The sequence below is a fragment of the Euprymna scolopes genome, chromosome 34, assembly GCF_053919585.1.
Source record: "Euprymna scolopes isolate OS-2025 chromosome 34, ASM5391958v1, whole genome shotgun sequence".
In the NCBI taxonomy this organism is placed as follows: Eukaryota; Metazoa; Mollusca; class Cephalopoda; order Sepiida; family Sepiolidae; genus Euprymna; species Euprymna scolopes.
In genome coordinates this window covers 77,793,113-77,810,984 of record NC_136515.1, presented here as the reverse complement: position 1 = coordinate 77,810,984, position 17,872 = coordinate 77,793,113, and positions in this window count along the sequence as shown.

The following is a 17,872-nucleotide window of genomic DNA, read 5'->3' as shown; positions in this document are numbered from 1 at the left end:
TGTCATAATAGTTAACAAGAAGGAAAGGTTCTGTTAGATCGTAGATTTCGCTATTCAAATAAACCACAGAGTTCAGATCAAGGGGACAGAGAAGGGATATAGAGAAAACTATGTGTTGTGCCACCAGCCACGTCTGTGTAAGTAGAGAATACAAGCCAGTTACTCTGGTGGGCATTGAAGTCACCAAATGCATGTACTTGTTCGCTAGTACCGAGAGAGAGAGAGAGTGATATATCTTAGCTGTAAGACACTTTGTTTATTAATGTACAAGCCTGCGTTGAGGGGGGAGTGGTAGAGAAAATACAACTAGCTAATATCATGTTGCATGTTTATTTTGAAGCACATAAAACCTGGCCGTCTCATTCTACTTTTATTTCCCTTATGAGGAGGAGAGTGTTACGAATATATACTCTGACCAGTGCATATGCCTGTCTGAATGCTTAGGGCAGAGTTGAAGATTGCCAGATATGTAAAAGTTGTTAGAAGGATTTGTACGAGTGTAAGTTAGTTTAATTTAATGCTAAGATATCCGGGATGTTTACTAAGAGAAATGATTCAACATCATCTAAGTTAGTACTAAGCCAGCGGATATTCGTAAATGCAAGCCTGAGGGAGGCGGCAGGTTGATTTTCTTTGAGTTCGGTCCTGGTATAAACGTAATTTTTGATTGAACTGTCAATTCATTTTATTTAATTCAAAGGTTTTAGTTAGGGTGTGTAAGGAGTGCTGGGCAAATTGGTGTGCAGAATATCAGACATGCAAACTGTGTTGTGTAGTTGTGGTCTTTTAAAGAGATAGGATGGGGCATTCATATTTCCTAGAGACGACGTACATGTATATTGATTAGATTGAGAAGAGAGAGGAGAAAGACATTTATACATTTCACAGTCTGTGGACTCTTGTTACATATATTGTAGAGAGGTGGTCAGTTCTTATACACAGTGAAGGGGGGTCAGTCATTACTTATGATAGAGAGGGAGACACATTTCTTAGATGGAGAGGGGGAACGTTCATTATAAAAGTGCATGGAAACAAGTTCATATAAATACGATGATTTCATATTACTTTCAATTTGGTAGAAAGATGACACGAGGCGGCAGTTACAAAATATGATGTGTTCTATTATTACATTCGACTGGTCGCAATGATGATGACATCCAGGAATTCAAAGTTGACTACATGATAAAAACTTCCTCTCTCGCTTCCAAAGGGAAACACTCCTCTGATTCGATCCTGACTCGACTCTGGACTCCGTCCCTCTCAGTCTAACTCTGTCTTCGACTCTAGCTCCTATATTGAGAATTCATTTCTGCCATGACGTCATACGTATGTCCAAAAAACGTGATCGACCCACGTAGCCTGAACATGCGTGGTTCGCACAGGTCTGCAGACAAGAATTTTTACTAACCTATTTTTCGACCTAACTTATTTTTCCACATATTTAAATTTGCTATTGTTCGTTCTTCTGCCTGACCTTATTTTAATTAAATTTTCATAAAAAGAATTGAACCATCAAAATTCCTTTCACTCAAACATATCTACTATTTTATATTAGATTGAACAATGCAAAATTCTACATTCCATTTCTGACCCTATTTCTGAACCTTGCCTACAAAGTTCGAATCTCGGTCTATCTAATCTCATTTGTACTTATCTAATGTTTTCTTACTTTTTTTACATAGGCATCACCACTTATCAAGACCAAGAGGCCACTCGTGAATAAAAGTTAAAGAGTGTACAGTAGAAATTGGATAATATAGTAATCGTCAGTAATGGAAATTCGGTAAATTTATTAACAAGTGGGACAGCTAATTCAACAGGGGTGCAATTCTAAGAAAGAAGCTTTGTTCATGGAATCTACGTTTAGGTTTAGGTACAGGGGAATTATTGATAGTGTTTTCAGCTAGACGAGTGTTTCTTGTGAAATTTTGGCGAGAGGTGGACCATAGATTGAAGCTCAGCCGAGCACTTTCCATAAAAATAACGATACAGCAGAGACAAACTCGCAACATCTCTTCTGTGAGATATAGGTTGCAGGGAAGAGAAAAGGACATCTCCTACGAGGCTACGAAGTCTATTTTGAACTCTATAAAGGCAGGACAAGTCCCTTCTAGGAGCTCCTGCCCAAATGTAGCAACAGTATTCCATCCTTGGACGTACCTGGCTCTTATACAGATAGAGAATTGCATCAGCAGTGAGATATTTACTGGACCGATAGAAGGATTCCACCATTTTTCCAGCGGCCCTGGCAACAGATTTGATGTACGTGTTCCATTTAAGATCAGGAGTAAAGGTCAAGCCCAGAAGCTTGTCAAAACTTGAGGCCTCCTCAAGACGGTAGAAAGGGGACATTTTCTTGTAACATCTGACCAAGGAGCTGAAATAGATATGAAATATGAAGAAAGTTAGCATAAGAGCAATAATAGTAAGAGCACCAGGAACAACTCCGAAAAAAATGAAAAATGGGAGAGATTGGAATCAGTGGGATGGCTGAGAAGATATAAAGGACAACAATAATTAAATCTTAAAGAAAGCGCTTTAATGTGGAGAATAATATGCATGAGCATCAGGCGGAAGCCGGAAATATAGAAACGAATAAAGACGTAAAACACAAAGAAACACTAATGGAAACTAAAACTAAATTTGTAAGTTACTCCCCCGATCCCACGTTTTCCTCCAACAAAGAAAAAAAGTGTAATGTCACCATAAACTTGCGCCACGACAAATACTCGAGGACGGCCTAAAAGGAAAGATGAAGGAGAGAAAGTACTAACCAGACCTCCACTGCCTGAGTGCAAAGAGGAATAAGACATTGGGATGTTTACTGTCACACAAATTCCAATTAAACTGAATGGTAAATGGCTATTGCGATAACGTAAACTAATTTTCAAAATTATCGAAGAAGGTGGTAAGTACTAGAAATCCGGGGAGACTTGTTGTCACACATACTTCAAGGAACACCACAAGTGGTTCTCGAAAAGAAGGTTTTAGTGATGTGTGAAAACTCCCAGTGAGTAATACTAAGGAGTATTTGGCGCAAGGTAGCTTCGCTGAGGGATTAACAAAGAGCAGTCATCATCTGCAAATATAAGAGAAAAAATGGTGAAATGATAAACTTTAGACGAATCATTTGACTGTCAGTTAGGTTGAAACTGTTTACTCGCATATTGTTGAAAGTATCTATGGTTATTTTCGTTTTACAAAGAAGTCAGCACTTATCAAGGCACAGAGAACACTTGAGGATAAGGATTAAAGAGTGTACAGTAGTCAATGGAGAAATATCATAGAAATCGCAAGTAGTCGAAATTTAATAAATTGGATTACTTAAGAACTTGTTTACATTGGACTTGAAGATGGCCATATTGTAATCAGCTGGAAAGCAGTAAAACCGAAGACAGCTCCACAGGTGTGCAGGACTAAGAAAGAACCATTGTTCGTGGAATCTACGTTTAGGCTTAGGCACACATAAAGAGTTGGGGAAATTATTGATATTGTTTTCAGTTAGACGAGTGTTTCTTGTGAAAGTTTGGCGAGGGGGGAACCATAGATTGGAGCTCAGACGAGCGCTTACGATGAAAATAACTATAAAGCAGAGACAGGCTCGCAACATCCATTTTAATATCCTTCTATAAAATAACTGGATTCGACATTAAATAATCCGAAAAGGGTTGATATGCCGTAAAACAAAACAACCAATCCTATTTTTCCCTCTTCCTATTTCCCTCTTTCTTTCTCTATCGTTCTTTATCTCTTTCTATTTCCGCTTTCTTTCTCTCTTTCTCTCGCTTTCTCTGTTTTTTTCTATTTCTCCTTTTCTCTCTTTCTTTCTTTCACTATTTCTCTCTTTCTCTGTTTTTCTCTATTTCTCTTTCTCTCTTTCTCTATTTCCCTCTCTTTCTCGTTCTCTCTATCTCTTTCTCTTTTTCTCTCTCTTTCTCTCTTCTTTTATCTCCTTCCCTTTTTTCTCCCTCTCTCTCTATGTCTATCTCTCATTCTCTCTCATTCTGTCACTCATTGTCTCTCTCTCCGTCTCTTTCTCTTTCTATTGCTTTTTTCTTTCCGTCTCTCTCTTTCACGCTCTCTTGCTCTCTGTATTTCCATTACTCTCCCTCTCTTCATATCTATCTCTATGCAATTAGCTCATCATCGACTGAAACCCGTTAAAATCGATCCCCTCCACTGATATTTAATTAATTGGTAACAATTAATTTGGATCAGTTGGGGGGTGAAGTTTCAAAAATTACCCCAGCTCACAGTTTTGAGGTAGTTGGAAATCGGCCGATGTTGAGTAGATGCCTGCCAATTCAAACAAATCGCACCCAAAGCATCCAAACTAGTTTTACACATACAATAGACAAAATCAAGTTTGATCAGAAGACAACAAAGTGATCTAAATAGATATTTGTTTTTGTTGCGTTCTTTTCATATTGTAAAAATATCGAATGGCCTTTTGCCAGCCAGACTAGCCATAACTGAACATTAGATAGGGTGGGCCAAGTAAACATATAACAAAAAATATTGATAGCTTTTTTTATATATGAGTCATGACTTATCAAGGCTAATAAACACACAAGGATAAGGATTAATCAGATAGATAGATTGACAGTCGATTGATAATGAACAAAATAAGAGGATCGGAAGAAATAAAATAGAATGAAAAATATATGATGAATAATTTAAAAAAATGTTTTAAGAAATTACCTCCGATTTTAAACACAAAATAATAAAATAAAAAATGAAAATAATAAATCTGCTTTAAAGAATGTTTCAAAATGAAAATAAATCTATTACTACAAAGGGAAATAACTAGTTTTATATAAGACTTCTGGTTACAACGGAACTGTTTTATTAATAATAGAAAATTAAATTAGATAAAGTTTAAATTGAATTAAAATAATAAACTAAATAAATAAATTTTAAATAATTTTTCTAAATAATACAATTGAAACGATTCTATTAGACGAAATAATTAATAAAAACGAGCTAATTATTAAAATAGATTTTCTTAAATGTAATATGCAAATGACTTCGTTTATAAAATACTATATATAGAAACCGCGCATAAAATTGGATGTGTAATCTCCTTTGATAGAAGCAGCCTATAACAGATTTGTATATTTCTTGACCCAAAGAGATGTACACACAGATCTCCTTTGCAAGAAATAGACTAAAACGGGTTCATGTATTTCTCTGGCTATGGAGTGTCGTATACACAGACACACACGAACGCTACTACCTTATATATATATACGGCATCACCGAAGTCAAGCAACGTTGAGCCTGGTCAGTACTAAATGGGTGACCATTTAGGACTTCCATGTGCTGTATGTGCTCTCCGCTTATCTCGGCATTGTTTCCAGTCGTCCTGGTCTTCTCCTTGCCACTGGACCCAAACAGTGTCGATTCAAGAGAGTTGTGGTTAGGGATTGCGCGAGCCTTGCCTCACAATTACACGCACAACTACCCCTACAGGGGTATCCTTTGTCTTTCGAGACTGAACGGAGGCATTGATCGATATATATATATATATATATATATATATATATATATATATATATATATATATATATATATATATATATACATAAAAGGCAAAGATGGCGTAGTTAAAAGAAAACACACATGCAACTTCTCTTCGGATTTTTTTAATCATGCCCATATTCCTTTATTTTCTTTTAAAGTTGATGAGTTCCTATTCGTCTGATAATGATTGAATACATTTAAAAATTGACATGATAATTACAGAAGTGACTCTGCACTACGAAACAGGTGCTGTCAAGATTTTAATATGCCGAAAAGAAATAAACGGTAAGATGACAACATCTTGAAAATTGGAATATGGATGTTTGTCATTTATTTGTAAATGTCCTGTAGTTACATCGTGCTTGTAAAAAATGTAGTAGAAAGAAGGAACCTACTTTTATTGTTTAAATTCCATGTAGTGTTGTAAAAGATGCTCCTTGTAGCCATCTATGTATTTCTGGGCACGTTTAACAACGTTTGTAGATGCTGCCTGTAGATCTCCTCGGGGTATTTTCCTGATAGCGTTGGTAATGTTCTCCTTTAGTTGGTCTAGATTGTGAGGATTATTTGCATAAACTTTTTGCTTTAAAGTCTCCCTAAGGATAAAAATCGCATGATTACAAGTCCGGGGAACGTGGTGGTCATAACCCTTTGCTTATTGTTCTCTTTTCCGTAATCATGTCATGAACTCGTGTCAGTGATCTGTGAGACGTGTGGCATGTAGAGCCATCTTGTTGGAAAAAGAATTGCATTTCAACTTGTGGTGTCAGTTGGTCGTAAGAGAAGGATTAGATATCGCGCTAATTTTAAGTGGGCCTTTTAATCTGTAAAAAATTGATTAGAGAAAAATTAGATATATCGGGCTACTTCAAAGTTAGTCACCCTCTAAAATCGAAAACAGGAACAAAACATTTAGCGCTTAAGCCTAAGTCGTTACCGTTTGAGCTATCGTCAGTTGGATATGAAATAACAAAAAATAAATTAATGTTAACATATGTGTGCAAGAGTACTTTAAGCTGACTTATTTGGATCCCTTAGCAGCTATTTTTACCAGCTAAAGATCCACAAAAATATCTACAAAAAATACAATTTTGTCTCGAATGAGATGTAGTTTGTAAAAAAAAAAAATGAAGACGAACAGACAAACACGGAGATGTTGATATATAAGATAAAGAAAGAGGATAGGTGAGACAAATATCAGATTTAATGGGGGTGTCGACAAAATAACACTGCATTTATGGTTTTGAATTAGAATTTCCTTACTATTAACTAACCTATTAAAATATAAGGGTATACAGGGTGTAACGATGATTTTTTTTATTGAAAAAATCAATTCAGGTAAATTATGTAGTAGAGCTGACATCTATTCAATGTATCAATTCAGGTAAATTATGTAGTAGAGCTGACATCTATTCAATGTAGCAATTCAGATAAATTATGTAGTAGAGCTGACATCTATTCAGTGTACCAATTCAGGTAAATTATGTAGTAGAGCTGACATCTATTCAATGTAGCCGCCTTCAGCCTCAATCACCGCCTCGATACGGGTCCGGAACTGAGCATGCTTTTTTCAAAACGCAGGCGGTAGCTCGGCGAATACTCGTTGGATGGCGGCGATCAGGCTGGCTTTGGTCTTGTGGGAGGTCATGTTGATGATGTTCCCGACGTATGACCAAACGAAGTAGTCGAACAGGTTCAGGTCAGGGGGGAATGGGGCCAGTGAGAGAGTGATACAACGTCGTAGCACTTCCTCTAAAGCCAAGCCTTGGTCACTTTGGACTTATGAGCCAGCGCCACACCCAAAATCTGCCAGAGGCCACCCTATTGCATCAGAGGATCCCCACACTCTTCGGCACATCTTCAGCAAACCTTCAACACTTTTGGTATTGACTTTAAAGCCGATGAAGATGCGAGAATGCATGGTGTAGCTCTCACTTGAAACCACGCCACAGATCATAACCGTGGCAGAAAACTGTGTCTTCATCAACCTGGGCACGTACCTATTATTTGTGGCAATTCAGCGATGCATTTTGAAGGTGCTGGCAATGGTCCTGTTGTCATCACTTGGATCGCTAGAAAGTATGAGCAGCGATGCATCTCTGATCTTGATGAACATTGTGTCACTTCTAGACATGATTGAAGGCTCCTATCGCTTTTGAGTTGTATACACCGCTGACCAAATAGTAGATGGTCTGCAACAAAAAACCCGGGTTTTATCAAACGGAAATGGAATTATTTCGTCTCTTCTAGAGCGACAATTTTATCGCTCCATTCTGTAGTTGTTTTATCCTTAGTTCAACAGAGCTATCCTCTCAGACAGGGCCAAATTATTACGGACAAATTTTGCCGGACACCTTGAAACACGTTGAGTCTGGCTTTCCGCATTTAAAAAGTTTTGGCTTGAATTCTGAAACGGAACAGTTTCGCCCTGATTATCTAAAATGAGACTGTTATAAAAATAGGTATTCTTTGGTCGGTGCCAAGATTAGGAACACCAGAATTGTGTTGAACTAGAAGGAAAAGAAACGCGCCAAAAGAATTGGCAACGCCAATTTCCCTTCAGGAAACTTGTTAAAATTATTTATTTCCATAGAGACCTTGTTTCAATTCAAAGGTAACAACATTGCAGGCAATTACGGAAATACTTGTAATATTATTTTGAAAACGTACAGTATTTTTATGGCACGGATGTGTACTTATGCGATATAAGGTACGCGAAGGGGGATAGAGTCTCATATGTGCACTATTATTATAAGTGGCAACACAAAAAACTCTATAATTTATTGAAGGAACCTCGTATTTTCTGTTGTAATTCAGTAAAATCTACTAATATAATTCATTTGTCGTGTATGTAGATGCGAAGTATATTAGGGTGTATTCATTGTTAAGTGTTTGGATGAACTTCAGCTTTTTTTATGCAAAAGCGACATAAATCTCTGTATAAATAAAAGCCTTGTCGTCTAAATTACCATATTTGGTAACTGAACTTGGTTCTACCAAAAGGGCAAACGAGATGTTTTTTCCCATGAGGCAGTAGAAGTATTTGGATTGCTACCAGCAAATGCAGGAAGATACAGCCAGACAAGATCCTTATGACATCCTGGCATCAAGCCACTAATCAGTGGGCCGTTCCACCTCAGTCGTATTTCTCCATATGTAAAACTAATGTATAACTTTTTAACTCTATCCTGTTAAGAAATGTTGATGTAATTCAATCAATTAATCAATCAATCAATCAATCTATCTATCTATCTATCTATCTATCTATCCCTGTTACTCATTTCTTTCTCTTTTCCCTCTCATCATCTCTCTCCATCTCTCTCTTTACATATATATATATACATATATATATATATATATGTATATATACATATATATATTTATATATGTATATGTATATATATATATATATATAACTACTTCATTTACTCACATAAAATTAATATACGAAAGTATAGATTTATGCGTAAACTTTAAGTATTTACTTTAACAGTGCTCAATACATAGGTAGACCTAGTTAATAAGTTATAAGATATATATGGCGATTAAGCTACACTGAATATCCCGCGTTTCATCCACTCTAGGATTCTTCAGGCATAAGCGCTTAAGCCTTAGTCGTTATGCCTGAAGAATCCTAGAGTGAATGAAACGCGGAATATTCAGTGTAGCTTAATCGCCATATATATTTTATAACTTACTTACTATATATATATATATATATATATATATATATATATATATATATATATATATAACCAACTTGTTTGGATTTTGGATTTTTACCGTTATTGGATATTTTACCCTTCACCAGACTATCCATTCACGTGAAACCACCTTTTTCTTCACCCTATTCCCTCTGCTTCACTATTTGTTACCAAGTAAGATCTATGACTTACTTGTAGTTTTATTAAATACTTTTGCAAGCAAAATCCGATCCCGCATTTTGCTAAATCCAACCCTTTGATATGAAGGAAAGTATTTCTTCGAAACTCCGTGGATTAAGGACTATCCACTTATTTTGTGCTTCCTTTTAAAAATTTAATATGTTTTTAATTATTGTTCAAAGTGTTTTTAACGTGTTTAACTACTTGTTCTTATATATATAAATATATATATATATATATATATATATAATTATTATTATTATTATTATTATTTTTATTTTTATGCCTACAGACATAAGTGTTTCGTCCTTTTGGGAATTATCAGTGCACGTGTCAGGATTACCGCCGGTTGAGAGATTCTGACCCGGCAACGAAGGCATCTCTGACTCCATTAGCAAGGAACAAATCCACGCGGCCACCGTAAACCGCGAAAAATAGTTGAAATCTAAACATTTATTTTTAAATGTCAAGACGGTAAAAGTGATCTGATGATTATGACACTATAATCCGCGCATGTAAACGTAAGTGAACGAGTTTTTACTTCAACTTAGAGTGCTCAGCAATATTAAACGAGTTCTTAAAGATATCACACGTATATATATATATATATATATATATATATATATATATTAAAAACAGTTTATAAAATATAACTGGAACTTCACTTCTACATGTACCGATTTTTTTTTTCCGAGAAGCTTTAATTTATCCTAGACATCAATAATTCTGTTTTCCAGTACCTTATGGATTACCAATTGTTTTCAATGGATTCATTTAGGATTTATCCTGTTCTGGATTTTATCTTCTTACTCATTGGGTTTATGCTATATCCCTTTTTTCTGTTTCTTGCTTTCTTTATTTCTTGTAATCCCTATAAGCTGTCACTAACTGTTTAATAACTTTTTTGATGAAAGTATTATAGGTTTTCTAGTAAAAACTTTGTTTACTGAATTTAATTGGAAGTAGAATTAGGTTTCCAGACAAAGAGCTTAGTCGCATTATATACTGATTTTAATCTTCGTAACATGACATGAATATATATATATATATATGTCAGGACATGTCATATGCTACTGGTACCATGTAACCCAGTACTACCTGCCTCATGGTCGGGTCATCGGCGACTAAACTGGTTCCCCCACCAAACTTGTTTGGTGAGGAGGGTGGCTAGTCTCCCTGAAGGATTAAAAATAAGACCTTCCAAAGGGCGAATTAGCCCTTTTTCGGGGTCAACGACCAACTAGCACCGTGAGTGTTTGTGTGTATGTATGTGTGCGTTGGGGTGGAGAGGACTCCCGTAAGCCATGGTGAAGGCAACCTTTCTAGGAGAAGCAAATCTCTAATTTAAAAAACCATAAAGCGGGAGACCAATACCCGTATTAAGCTGGTCTGCAGTTTAACTTCTTGCTGGCTATCTTGCTCTTGCTTGTTGCTGGATCTCAACATTTTGAACCGAGAGAGAGACTTAGCTGTCGTACAAAGCTAAGACTCTGTAACATCATCTGTGTATAGATACTCCCTCGGGCATTTGTCTATTAAAATGGTCCTGTGGCAATGGAAGTAATTTTTGGGCTCGTGTCTCAGGGAGTGCCACTCTTCTGACAAGACGTTTCAATCATATATATATATATATATATATATATATATATATATAATTAATGATAAAAGTCTATATTCCAAAATTCATGATGTTGACAATCTTACAATTTATCCTTTTAATTTACAATTCTTGACAGTATCTGTTTCGTAGCACAAAATTAATCACTTAATTATTATATCAATCAGTGAATCTATTTTGCCCTGTAACTCATCAGAAGAAATTGCAACAATCAATCCATCAAAAGGAGATAAAGTTCCTTTTGACATGATTAAAATCAGAAAGTTGGAAGAGAAGTTGTAAATAGCTTATAATATGTTGACATTACGCCATTTTGAATCATGTCTTCGGATTTTGAAATCATGTCAAAAGGCAATTTATCTCCTTTTCTAAAACTATTAATTATGTTGAAATTAATAAATATATTTCGAGGCAAAGCCTCATCATCCGTATGTATTTTATTTTATTTTTTTATGAATTTCAACATAATTTTCAAACAAAATAAATGTCTGCTTATTTTGTAATAATGCGTTATTTTTGGTTTCAAACGTATATAATACGCATTTGTTTTATTCAAACTCAACCGCCGCTTCTAAGGAACAAGAAATCTTAACGTGAATCCCGCGTGACCTAACGCACCGTTCCGAGATTTAAAAAAACTTTTCTTTTTTTTTTTACACAGTGATCACCACTTGTCAAGGCCCGGAAGCCACTCAGAAATAAGGGTTATTGCAAGTACATTACGTAAGTGTGGAGATTTGATGAAGTGTTTACTTAAGGGGGCGGTTCATTAGGAATTTGTTAACGTTGGACTTGAAGTCATCCAAGTTGTAGTCAGGTGGGAAGCAGGCAGACGGAACAGAGTTCCACAGGCGTGCAGTTCTAAGAAAGAAGCTTTGTTCATGGAATCCACGTTTTGATTTAGGCACAGATAAAGAGTGGGGGAAATTTTTCACAGTGGATTCAGCTAGACGGGTGTTTTTCGTGAAAGATTGGCGAGGGGGGGCAGAGATTGGAGTTCAGACGAGCACCTGCCATGGAAATTACGATAAAAGAAGGATAGGCTCGCAACGTCTCTTCTGTGGGAGAGAGGTTGCAGGGTAGAGAAGAAACTTCCGTAAAAACAACAAACGGACTTCTACGTTCTGATTATCTGCCCCAGCAACAACATGGCAAAAAGAAAGAAAGACATACTGATGATGATGTGCCTCGAAATATATTTATGAATTTCAACATAATTTTCAAACAAAATAAATGTCTGTTTATTTTGGAATAATGCGTAGTTTTTGCTTTCAAACGTATATAATACGTATTATATATATATATATATATATATATATATATATATATATATATATATATATATATATATATATATATATATATATATATATATATATATATATACTCGGACTTATGATAAAGACTGTTATTCGGAAGTTGGAAAGGATCGAAAATTGAATTATTGGCAATCAACAATTCCCCCACTATTAAACAAGCATGAGGTTGTTTGCACTACAACCGAAAAGGCTAACATGCTTGCCAATCGGTTTGCCTCAAACTCCACATTGGACTCAATTAATCACTCCCTCCCTGACTTTCCTTTGCAGACAGACGCCACATTAGAATATCTGAAAATCACCCCGTCTAAGGCGCATGGTATTATAAAAACCTAAACACCTAAAAAGCATGTTGACCTGATCTCATCGCGGCTGTACTATTAAAAAGATGCTCCACCCAGGTTGCTCCAGTTCTCTCCAAACTTTACAACAAACTTTGCTTTCCTGACTGCTAGAAAACTGTCCGAAAGAACTGACCCATTAAATTATCGTCCCATTAGCCTCCTTCTGCGTTTCGCTAGAATATTTGAGTCCCTAATTAATCAAGCTCGAGTCCATCACCTTACAGCTGCTAAACTTCTTACGGACCAACAGTATGAATTTAGGGAAGCCCGTTTCACAGTACATATCGTAACTGTAATCTCTTAACGTATATACTATTCACAGGACAAAGCAGGTGAAGGTAGGGCGGTAGCTCTAGATATATCTAAGGCTTTTGAAGTGTATGGCACGATGGTCTTCTCAAGAAAATAAGCTTATATGGCATCACTGGAAGAATACTTAACATAATTAAATCCTTCTTAAATAAGAGAGTAATCCAGGTTATCCTCGACGGTTATACATGTAAACAATAAGATATAAATGTTGGAGTGCCTCAGGGATCTATCCTTGGATCTTTATTTTCTTAATATCCATAAATGACCTCCCTGATAAAATTGTCTCTGAGATGGGAATAGTTGCTCATGACACCACGTTCTATAGCAGGCACGAGGGAAAACAAATAAACACATATCTAAGGAAATGGCAGAAACACTAAAGGAAAACCATCAATTTGTAATGGAATGGGGACATCAATGGATCGACACATTCAATGCTCCCAAGATTAAGCCTGTTTCCTTTAATAATTACAAGAAACATTCTCTACCACCAATAGCAATGGCTAAAGATACATTACCTGATAGTACTTCTTTAAAACTCTTCAGCCTAACGTTCACAGGGAACATGAGTTGGAACAGATACACTGAGAGCATTGCCTAAGTCGCTGCGAATAAGGTGGGCTCTCTTTACCGTGCTAGAAAGTTACTTACGCCTGAAAGTATCGTGTACCTCTATAAGGCCACCATTTGCCCATGTATGGAGCACTGTTGTCATATCTGGGATGGTGCATCTGCTACTAGTCTCTCACTCCTAGACAAAAGAGAGTTATTTTCATGCTGTCTCATCATCTACTTAACTCTTAGGTGATGGATGTCAAGTGGTTAGCATCACGAATTTACAGGACCCGGATGTTCCAAGTGCGTATCCAATTCGTTCCAAAAAACTATCTTTTACTTAGGACGTTGGAAACTTTCTCGTGACCCCCCTCGTAAATATCGGGGAAACCATTGCAAATAACAAAATCTTCTGCTTCATACGATCATGATTATGATAGCGATGATTAAGGAAGCCACCTGCTTTGATAAAATTCTATGACTAATTTTAACTTAAGACTTGAATTGAAAGACTTACACCAAGTCCGAAGCTGGAAAAATAGATAATTTTGCAATTACAGAAAGTATCTCACACCAGACGCAAGTCACCAGACGTGTATCAGACTCAAACATGTCCTAGGATGGAATACGGTTCAGAGCATCTTTTCTTGCCTTGATATTAGGTTGAGAAGAAAGTTAATGCGAAATTTTTAATTTTGATTTCAAACGATGTATTTTCTAATAAGTTTTTGTTATAATACTTTTACTTTATATATTGTTTTAAAGAGCGTTTTGCCACTCTATCTAATCGTTTGAATTACAATTGTTTTAAAACAATTATGTCGTTTTTTTTTTCGGACATTAAATACAAGATGGAAAAAAAAAAGCAAATTCGCACAATTTTCTTATTTCTGAAAACCAGTATAAACAGCTAACGATATCAACGCATTGATTCTGATGGGGCTCATTTCGATTAATAACTGTTTGTTTCAGCCGAGATATGTTTATCTTAAATTTAAAATTTTGAACCGCAAGAACTTTCTTGTCAACCTGATAAAATATAATACCGACTTTAAAATCTAGCTGGAAATGCCCTCCTCACCTCCCTTCCACCACTATCTTACAGTAAATAACTACCGTTTTTATAATAAGTACTTGACTGATCTCCAATCTTTAGTAAACTCCTGTAAAAAATCTCGTTCAACTACATTCGCTGTCAAAATAATCTTGAACAAACTCTTTCTTTACGTAGAACTAAACTGAAGTTCCACGAACAGAATATATTTTCTAGAACTAACCGATTGTGTAACACAATACCGCAGGACTGCTTCCCGGTTGATTATAACATGGTCATTTTTGCATACCAAGTAAATAGTGTTTATTGGTACGTCCAGTTAAATAATCGAATTTTGCTCAATTTTTTACTATCATTACAATTCGTCATGGTGTTGTCTCACCTTTCACCTAGAAAACTTTAAAGTTCCGATGTTTTGAGACGAGAAACTGATTGTTTATATAACTTGAATAGATATGACTATTGTTCTCATCTTGAATGTTATTTATGCAACGTTTTAGTCGATTTGGCCTTCAACCGTTTTCAGTCATGTTGGCTGTTGTTTGGAAATGAAAGAAAAAAGTTAGTGGCTCCGTATATATTTTCGTATTCTTTAAGTTAGTCACTGTTTTATGAATGTGGTTTCGTATGTGTGAAAAAATTTGTTGATACAGGGGAAGCAATTCTAATAAAGTTCGAGACAGGATTATCTCCCTTTCATCGTCGAAATTTAAAGAGTGCACAATTTTTATTTTTTCTACAATAAAAGACTCCCTAATCCTATTAATCTCTAGGACTGATCTGTTTAGTAATTTTACATTTTTTAGCATATATGATGCCTTATTGAGTAACTTTAAGTTGAAACCACAGCATTGAAACAGATACTAATTCAAAGAATACGAAAATATCTACGGAGCCACTTACTTTTCTCTTTTATTTTCCAAACAACAACCAGTATACCTGAGGACGGTCGGATGCCAAACCGACCAAAACATTGCACAAATAACACTCAAGATGAGAACAATATTTTGATCAATACGAGTAATATAATTAATAACTATTATCCTCGAGTGGTCTTCTGGCTTTGATAAGTGGTGACTTTTTAATTTGAAAAATCAATAAAAACAAACTGACAATCATTAACATTTTGTTTCTCGGGTGGAATTTTAAACTCAATTAGTTGCAATTTATTAGTATAGAAAAGCATATTACGCAACGCAAAATCAACCATTGGTTATATATTTTGAAATATAAAAGCTCCCATGTTCAAAACATTCGAGGTTGTATATTTTCCTGTATTAATTGCATTCTTTGTATTACTGTTCTCATCTTGAGTTTTATTTTCACAACGTTTCAATCGATGTGGCCTTGTTCAGGTGTATCCATGCAGAATTCTGAACGGAACTTTTTATTTTATCCATTGAGGCAGCATAAGCTCATCCCGGCAGCCATGACTAGATGCTAAGTACTTCGAAATTGTATTTTTTATGTTGTCCATACTAACTCAAAACCTGGAAGAATATAACTTACAACTGAATTTTGACAACCGTTTTAAATTGTGATACTCGAGTGGCATTTTGACTCGATTAGTTGCGATGAATTAGTATAGAAGAGCCTATTACGCAACGGAATATCTAACATTAGTTTCACATTTTTCAACCTCGTTCACAAATATGCAATGATGATGATTATTATGATGATGAGTTGTTGTTGCTTTACAATTCGAAATGGCTGGCAGACAGATAGACAGGCAGACAGATAGCCATATAAACAAGCACCTGATGAAAACTAACTGTTCTTGGCGAGGATGTTTGGCGTTTATCACGCGTCATATGACAAGTGGGCTGGGGTGCAGTAAGTCGTTATTGATAAGAAGCGAGTGGGGTGTTGGGCATTTTTTGACTAACTTTAACGATTTTGTAACTCGATACAGCCAACATTATTCGGAATGTTCTTGTTGAGAAGGTTGTGTGCACGTAATTGTAGGCGGCTGCTTTACCAAGCGCTTCTCGAAATACCTAGAAGTTTGTACCTGTTATAGAATCCCAATATCCCTGCAAAAAAGTACTTGCATTCGTAACATTTATCTACTCGTAGATGCTCTATTTAATCAGCGAGTTTATCTTGCGGCGAAGCAAGTGCTTGGATTTTAATAAAAGTTTAACCGTAACTAAATTTCTATTACTTTTCCTCAAAATGTAAAAATCTTGAAGTTCTTATGTGACGTGCCTTCAATAAGTGTCCAGACTTTTTCACATGGGCACTTTTTTGATAATACACGCATGAAATTCTAGTCCATTCGAAGTAGTCTCCTCCGGTTGCAATGTACTTGTTGTAATGCTCCAATCACTTCTCGAAGGCCTTATATTAGTTCTCTTATGTGAGCGTGTCAATGACCCTCGGCACAAACTGTTTCATATCCTCAATTGTCTCATGACGACCGCCTCTAAAATTTTCCTTTAGCTTAGGAATAAGCAAAAGTCACAGGAGCAAGGGGGATGATAAACTGTATTGATGCCCATCTTGATCAACTAGTCTGTGACAAGGATGAAGTTGTGGACTGGTGCGTTCGCGTAAATCTCCCGCAACTTTAATTCTTCACGAATAATTGTGTATACAATACACACACTGGCATCAAACTGTGCACTTATTGTCTCTCTAAACACACAGCGTCCTTATCCATGAACTCCTTTATTTGGTCAATCAACTCTGGCTTTCTTACTACTCTCACATCTCTCACAATCACTCACATACTCCCTGCGTTCCTTGAATCTCTTATGCTGCTCAAAACCTAATGCTCGATTCGTACAAGATTGTCCAAAAGCAGTCTGAGTCATCCCATATGTGGTTCAAACAGAATTTTATTGCATATCGTTCTTCTAAAGTGTCCTCACGTCCAGACTGCATTTTTTTAATATACAAGTTATGACAATCAGGCTTTAGTAGGGTGTATTCCAATTCCTGCTGTAGCTGTTCATTTAAAATTAAAATTATAAAAAATAGGAATTCATCTCATAAGATGCATGGCAATAACATATTGAATTTTAAAAGTCTACGACAATTTTAAACGATTATACAAAATATCTGGACACTTATTCAAGACACATAGTATATATTTGTTGAATTTACCCGAAGTTTCCAGTTTGAAACATATTTGCGTGTCGAGGATTTAACACATACTATTTAAGATAGACGGAATATTTTAACTTCTTACGATTTTCCTGAAAGTTGAGCACATGTTAGATTTATAGAAGCATTAACATCCATTTTCGTCTATGAAAATT